The sequence below is a fragment of the Neolamprologus brichardi genome, chromosome 15, assembly GCF_056152115.1.
Source record: "Neolamprologus brichardi isolate AB-2024 chromosome 15, ASM5615211v1, whole genome shotgun sequence".
In the NCBI taxonomy this organism is placed as follows: Eukaryota; Metazoa; Chordata; class Actinopteri; order Cichliformes; family Cichlidae; genus Neolamprologus; species Neolamprologus brichardi.
The window spans coordinates 9,250,832-9,259,078 of record NC_142118.1 but is presented as its reverse complement, the minus strand read 5'-3'; positions in this window follow the sequence as shown (position 1 = coordinate 9,259,078).

Genomic DNA, 8,247 nt, shown 5'->3' with positions numbered 1-8,247 from the left:
AGCTAACACATTTCAAAAACCGAAACTTTTCCTTTGAAGGTGAACGTTCTCTGTTTTTGTTAGGTGTCGCTCTTTTCACAGTTTCACTACCGCTCACCAGCTACAGAAAGCAGTTGCAGAGTATTTGCAGACAATTTGGCATCTTCTGAAGGACGTTGTTTTTGGCACTGAAGCATTTATCTCTTTGCCAGTTTCACCCACCAATCCTCAACAATGATTCTGAGAATTAACATTTTCCCTAAATTTTCTTAAATAAAAAAGTGACAAATTTTTACTTTCTTCTATTTTGTGAAGCTAGCTAGATGCTGCAGTACTGCAAATGCTGCTTTACTGACTGCTGTGTGCATGAGTGCACGACAAGGATGAGATGAAAAAAAGGACGTGTGCAGGCAGGACCAGGTGGAAATTTGCCTATCGCTGGAGCATCTGCTGGAATGACTGCCAGGCTGCAGCATATGACAAATTAACTCACTTGATATCATTTTGTGTTAAACTGCTTGTGTTGTATTAAACTGTCACTTAATTACACATTAACTAAAGATACCTGAACACCACGGTGGGTCACCCACTGTAACCTCCTGGGGATTTCACCTCCTCTTGAGCTTCATGGCCATCACTATCTTGTTGCTTTCTTGTACATGTCAGTGATTAAATCCAATGTGTTGCATGCAACAGGCTGAAACAAGGACTGGACAATATGTCAAACTTTTCCAACAGTCCATTCTCTCTAAAAATGTGATGTAATACAATCCACGTACCTTACAAATCAGAGCAAAGGTAAACTTGAATGAGTTTGTCACAGAATCTTCAACATTCACCTCGGACATATTCAGGCATTACTGGTGCAGTTCTGATAATTTCAGTTTTCATGCAGGCAAAGTGAAGTAATTATGGGTGTGTGGCACTGTTTGGTGAAGGGGAAGAAAACAGGCACCTGCTGGTCTTCATTAAAACTGAGGTCATTGCCGCTGGCTTATAGGAAGGAAAGCAAGCAAGCTTGTCCTTTCTGGGCAGAAAATGCAAGGTGGGTGATTCGAAGCAGATAGAACTTTGCCTGTAGGCAGGGTGTGTGAAAAAATATTTCCTTCAACAATCCTCACATTTGTCCTGATGGTTTTTCTGCTAAAAACACTAATAAATGGTGGTGTTATGAAGCAAGCAAAGAAATCAGACACAGTGCTTGACTGCTACCTTTGAAATGGCTTTAATGAGCTTTTAAATATTATTTTTCCACACTTTTTCAGCTTTAAAATCGAACTAAGATGTGGAAAAAATTATAAAAACATGCCAGATAATAAACCAAAGACTGTGTTTTTCTGATAACAGCTCCAAATTATGGGTGCAGAAGTTTCCATCGACAAACAAGCCACAAGAGCTAAGACCTAAAGCCATTTGCCGGTCGTGTTATCCGTGTGTTTTATCGCTTTTATTGAATTTTATGGCGTGAACTGTCCAGGATCTCTGCAGTGATGAGCACTTTGGCTCTGGAGCTCTGCACTATTGGATTTGCCCACGAGTAAACGGGAACAGTGACAGTTTCATTATGACAGAGCTTTTTGCCCATTTCCAGTATTGCACTACCTTCTGATTTACTGGATTCAAACCATAGACTGCATATTAAACGAAATGCCTTAAACCTGAATGACTGGAAAGGAAGCTACTTGAATAGAAGTTTATGACTGAGTTTTCACTCAATGTATGACCTCGGAAAACACCTACCTAATGACGATATGGACTTATTTGCTTAATTGAATTTTTCTTCAGTACAAACATTAATTTCATTTCATAAATCATGGTCCCATTTAGAATGAATAAAATGATAAGCATGAGAGGATTTGTGGGTATGAGTGTGCACTATTTACAGTCAGATCTCACTCCCAGTGCAAAGACATCAACAACCAGAATGTTTAGCTTGAGGCTTATCTGTTGAATTCAGACTTAACTAATAACTCTGTCTTTTGCAGTGCTGTTGTTTCTGGAAAGTATAATTACTTTAATTAAAATAATATTATTTGCCACTTTAAAAAGTGCCTTATCAAGCTATATACCTTATCAACAAGCATGGAGTTGCAGAACACGTTACATTAAGTTATTTCAGCAGGTTATTTCCCTCTTTGGACCCCAAATTAAAACTACACATGGCAGAAAATGTGTCTTTTAAGAGAAAAGGTTGAGGGTCATATAGATGTAGACTGATTGTAACTTTTTTTCCCTCCAGACTGAGGACAAATGCTGCATTGGGTGATTAAATCCAGGCCCTACGCTTAGACGCTTCTGGGGCGGATTTTCCGAGAGCAAGGGACTTGGCGCCGGGGATCCTGTGCATTTTCCACCCTGATCTCTGCTTGGCAGAGGCCTAAATAATAAAGCTCTTTTTACTGAGCTGCCCGGGGTTCCCTGTATACAAACATAAGTCCCCTGCCCCTCCACCCCCCTTGTCTATGCTGTTTTAACATGACCTGCTGCCACAGGGGTTTACCTTACACCCCCACTAAGCCCCTGTCCTGCAGTTGTCTGAAAGCCAACCCCCACTCTATCCCTGATTTTCTAACTCTCTCTCTCATACACACACACACACACACACACACACAGACAGACATGCTGGGGTCAAGCCATTTTGGTCTTGAGGTAATTTTACTTGGACCACGGTTCTCAATCCTGGACTTGATCAGAGGAAGCAGCAAACAACCTCACCATCTGAACCAAATCACACGGTTGAAAAAAGGTATGGAAACCCTCCAAAAGTGAAAAAGTGAAGGTACATTGCACCCATATACCTCTCTGCAGGTCAGTATTTCACATATGGTTTTGCGCTTGACTGTTATTTTTAATTGCATCATGGAGTGCAGTCGAGTCCAGTACTATCACGGAAACGTAGCGAGCGGTGATGAAACGTCCATTCATGCGGCCATGCGTGGATGTGTGTTTATTTAACTACTGTGCAGGTTAATCTTGAGCCTCAAAGCCTGGTGCTGTGCGTTAGTGCCAATGCTCACAAACCTTGCACGCTCTAATCAGCCTGCCAGCTTTGAAACCTGAAGCGCCAGAGCAACCTCTTCTCAGAGTTATAACCCAGGCCCCTTAGAAGAAACGTTAAAGGTAAATCAAAGAGCGTTTGCTGCAAGCCTTTGCATGAATACCCCGCTTGTCACAAAATGTGTGCTTTACAGTAGAAAATGTTCCACGTGTCTAACAAGACTGTTTGTCAATGTGTCAGTGACAGGATTTGGTGGGACCGTCACCTCTACATGCCCACAAACATAAAGCGTTTAATGGCGACCAAGTCTGTGAACGACTGTGTAGGTGGAGGGGTGTGCTCTAAAAGCCAAAACAGTAGCTGAGTAGTGGAGGAAAATTAAGTGATTTTTCCATTTTTATATCCACTGAGCCATTTCTCCCATGTACAATAAAATTAAAACAACACATAAGCCTTGGGGGATACTGGAAGAAATTAGTCCCCAACTGCAGTAGCTAATCAACACAGCCACAACACACTGTGCAAACGCCCATTTTTTTTCCTTTTTTGCATGACAGAAATTTTTAAGGCAAGTGTTTTTTGTGCTTTAGCAGACCACACAAAACTCGCCATGATGTGATGTTATTGAAAAATTGCAGATAATTATAGAGTAGGGATGTTTAATAAGATTGTGTAAATGTTCTAGGTCTACTGGAAAAAATGACCGTGTTGATAAAGGCTGTATGCCTGAAATTTAAGTCGTCTTCATCTAAAATAATCATCTATACCAGTCTGAATACCTTAAGAGGCAACTTCTGAGCATAAACTACTTCACTAGATTTAGGTTCATTTATTGAAATGAATGGAAATATCGTACTTAAGGCAAAAACAGACTTTCGTATTTGATAGGACTGGCTTAATTCTTCTATGTGGCCTGAACTATCTTTGGCAGATTTCCTTGCCCTTTTTTTAAATAGACTTCAGGAATAGTTCTCCAGGCTTCTTGATGGGCATTTAAAGGTCTTCTTTGGATTTTGGCTGGGGTCTGGGTTCTGGGGAGGCCAATCCATGACTGATTGTGTTTCGCTTTGTCTTTTTCTGTTCAGGTGTGCTTTTACTGCATTGGCATCATTGTCACACTGAAAAATGAAGTTGTTGGCAATCAGACTCTTTCCACGTGGTACTGCGTGTTTAATCAAAATCCAGTGATGCTTTTGTGTGTTCATAATTTCATCAGTTTTGACAAGATCTCTAAAATCACTGGCTGAAATGCAGCTCTAAACCACGACAGAGCCTCCACCGTGTCGCACTCATGGCTGGAGACCAGAAAGCCTATAGAACTATTGCTCAAGACCACTTTAAAAAATTGTAAGAAAGTCTGAGTCACTCAAGACCTTTTGGATATTACTGTGAGCAACACAGTAATAACTAAACTAACACAAACAGACAAAATCTCACTCGTGTTTTTAAACAACTAGAGGAGGCCACACACATACACGCTCACGTAGGGTAGAAAAAAATGACTGAACAAAGACAAACAAGACTGTTTTTTATCTTCTCTGTGGAGTGAAGAAGAAGAAAACAGTGGTACCAAGCGCTGCTTTGCTGGCGCCAGGCCAGTGTTAAATATCAGGACTCAGTTTACAGTTTGACTTCACAGCAGCACCTCCCTTCTCTGCAGTCCATCTGCGAGCGAGTTACATTTCTCCAGAATGTGCAGGGATGAGGTGCTCGCTGAGCAGCCTCTCCAAAACACGCAGAGTGGCCATCTGTGAATGACACAGTCTTTAGCACACTTGCTTGAATTTCACTTTCAGTACTGGTAATACTTTCATCTCCCAAGTTTCAAGATTCCTCGAGGTCTTTTTGTTGCCATTGTTTTGATATCCCTGTTGTCAGCTAGACCTTCTTGTGTTTTAGTGGCCTGTCTCTGTTTTTCTCATTTCTCTTTTTCTGACTTTTGTCTATCCTTCTTTTTTCCACCCGTGTGTCAGCGCTCGGCTCCACACCGCTCCCTCTTTACTACTGTGTGTCAAATGTGGCCAGCAACATCAATCTCCGCTGCTGTTTGAAAAGGTAAGACAAATAGGAGGCACTGCGTCATGCCGTGATCGCCGCGGCCTCCTCTCTCCACATCTCTCTGTCCGATCCATGCTTTGTGAGTCCGATGGTTATCTGCACTCTTACGCTAACCGGCCGTGTTACTGGCAAACTGATGGCTTATTTCAAGTTTCTAACCGGCTGTGATCAGGCCTACAATCGAGTCCCTAAACCTCATTTGAAATAAACAACTGCTTACAGAATGCTTGCCTCCTGCTACCTCTCCTGCACAAGCTAAATATAGTGTAGAATTTAAACTGTGTATTTTTGGTTTTGTGGGTGCAGGATGGATCATGGTGTGGATAGCGGATAATATCTGTGAGCTAGCACTCTCGGGGTAATGACGCACTTTACCATCATGCACTGCAAAACAAATCATCTTGCCACAGAGTGAGGTACACCATCACCCATCCTGTGGTAATGCCGGTAATACTGGCAGTTTTGTAGTTCCACAAGGCCATACTTCAGCATGTCTAGGAGCGGGCCATATGACGGTATGCACCATGAGGTGTGTTACAACAACGACTCAAGGGGGAGAAAACAGGAAGGTGCCATTTATCTTGAGTTGGCTCTGTTTTAAATGAGTATTGCTGTTGGATGATATGATTTACTTCCTTGTTGAGACTTTGATAGCATGATCTAGCACTCGTGTGTGAGGCCAGCGCTAACCTGGCCCATGCTCTGTGTGTGTGTGTGTTTTAAGTATAGGCCTAGCTAAAGTGGTAAGCTTAGTTTAGCATGAGTTCTATTGAAAATAGAAATGCCTGCTGGCATCTCTAAAAGCTATAAGATTACAAGATATCTGTTGTTAGAAAAAAAGGAATGTCGATTGTGACTTCTAAATTTGGTCGCTCGTTACCATGGTTGCCCCACGGCAAAGAAGGTCTTTGGGTTTGAAGCCAACGGCTGGCTGGGTCCTTTCTGTATGGAGTTATTGCAAATTCTCCGTATGCCTGCGTGGGTTCTCTCCGAGTACTTTGGCATCCCCTCACAGGCGTGTTTAGTTAATGTTTGATTCTAAATTGGCCATAAGTTTGAACGGTTGTCTTTCTCTCTGTGTTAGCCCTTTCATAGATGGTGACCTGTCCAAGGTGCACCCTGTTCAGACCTTGTGACAGTTGGAATAGGCTCCAGCACTCTAGCCTCCAGTGGTCCTGAACTGGATAGGAGGCTGGATGGGTGCTGCACAAAAGTGTTGGTCTGTTGTGTTGTTTTGAGCAATTTCCCTTGAATGGCCTATCTACATTCTCATTCATCCAGGTCAAGGTATCTGAGACTCCACTGTTTGTTTTTAGAATTGAAATAGCCTCATGGATGAGAGGTGAAATGTCTTCATAAACTTAAAAAAGTCCAGTTGGCTTCTTTTTTCAGGCTTATTTTTAAATAACATTTACAGAGATCCAGGAGAGCATTTACCACTATGCAATATACTGTTGTATAACAAAAATGCATTTACGCAAATACATATAAACTGCATCTATGCTGCTTGGTAGATGGGTGCCAATGGTGATCAGGGTGATTTTAATCTCCCACTACAGACTCTTCAGTTATTTGTCTGTTGCACCTATTTACCAGTTAGAAAGGCCTGGAAATTCAGCCTTGTATAGATTCTTTCAGAAGTTTTCTGTGCCAGAGTGGAGATGTCTAACAACCGTCTCTGTGATACTGAGCCCCAGGAACCTAAAAAATGTTCACCTGGTTTATTTCAGCTCCACAATGTCACACCTCTTATTTATAACCAAGTATAAAATTACATATCTTAGCTCACCCAATACAGTGTTGCGGTTTTCCAACTGTGACAGGCCCTGTTTTATGAACTGGCAAGAAGAGAAAATGTTTCTACCTCCATGCAACTTCAATCCACTGAGATACACACTTGTTGGTATTTAGAGCAGAAAACTGAAGCAACTAAAGAAGTGACAACAGACAAGTAGAAGCACAAGCAAGTGACCCAACCTTCCTCCTGCATGTACAGTAAGTTCTTCCAAGCAGCTCTGAAATGTCATCCTGGTACAAGGGGCCTTATTCAAACATCCATTTCTACACGTGGGTGGGCAGGAGTTTCCCTAGTGAGACAGAGGTCACACCCTGCCTGTCCTCATGCTTTTGTGACCTTTCTGCATGCGGTTCATGTATTCCACATTAATAAAACTCCTAGTTGTGTGTCTACTGTGTGGTACATGGCAAAAAATATAAGCCCCAGAAATTCTGTCTACAGCTTCTCTTCTTGACAAATTTGATAAAATCTTAAAAGCAGCTTTGCTGGGGAGTGAGTGACAGCAGAATTGATATACTACTGCTCAGTAGTATTTCCACATATTTATAAGCTGATGAACCTGTAGCACCACGAAAAACCCATGACTCAAAATCTAGAAACATATCTGCGCCAAAGGATCAGTCACAGGCTAACTAGAGAACAATGAGATCATCCAAGAACGGCTCTCTCAGTACTGGCCTTAAGTCAGGATGATCTCATAACAGAACTGCTCAGAGGCCAGTTATCTCTTCATGCCAATGAGAAGTTCACCATTGTCATCTTGCTTTATGCATAAGATAAATATTGTCAGGTTAATCTGCACCAGACACTTTTAAAGTTAATTACACTGCAATCAGTAAGCCCCCAAAATGTAAATGAATTCTCTTTTTGCTCCCCCCCAGACAATCCTGTGCCTGTCTTTATGTAACACTGCTACCACCGTGTGGTCGAATGAGGTACACAAAGCCTTGCATGTATATTTGTAAAGTGGAATTTGAATAAACAATGGCAATCTAATGACTGTGATCCAGCTGAATCCTATATTCATCAGAGCAAACAGATGGGTATGATGTGCACACCGCTTCTCTGTTTCACTGAAGGACAGAAAAAACATCATGCTTTTGTATTTGGAATCATTTGTACCTGCCGCCTTTTATCATAGCAGCCTTTTACGTTTGAATTGCAACTTTCAAACAATGTCTCAGTTTAGATCAGATCGGGGAGAGTGCTGGGCTCTGCCATGTGCTGTTTGATTTATCCAAGATAAACCCACATATGACTTCATCTTCTCGTCAGCAACTTAGACTATAGTTCCTGGGGAACCATAGTCCCAGCGTGTGCGTGTAGATTTGTGTACTGTAAGGCAGTAATGTGTTTATCTTTAAACACAACTCAGTACAGAGTTATCAGTTCACAGGATCCAGATAACAGAATG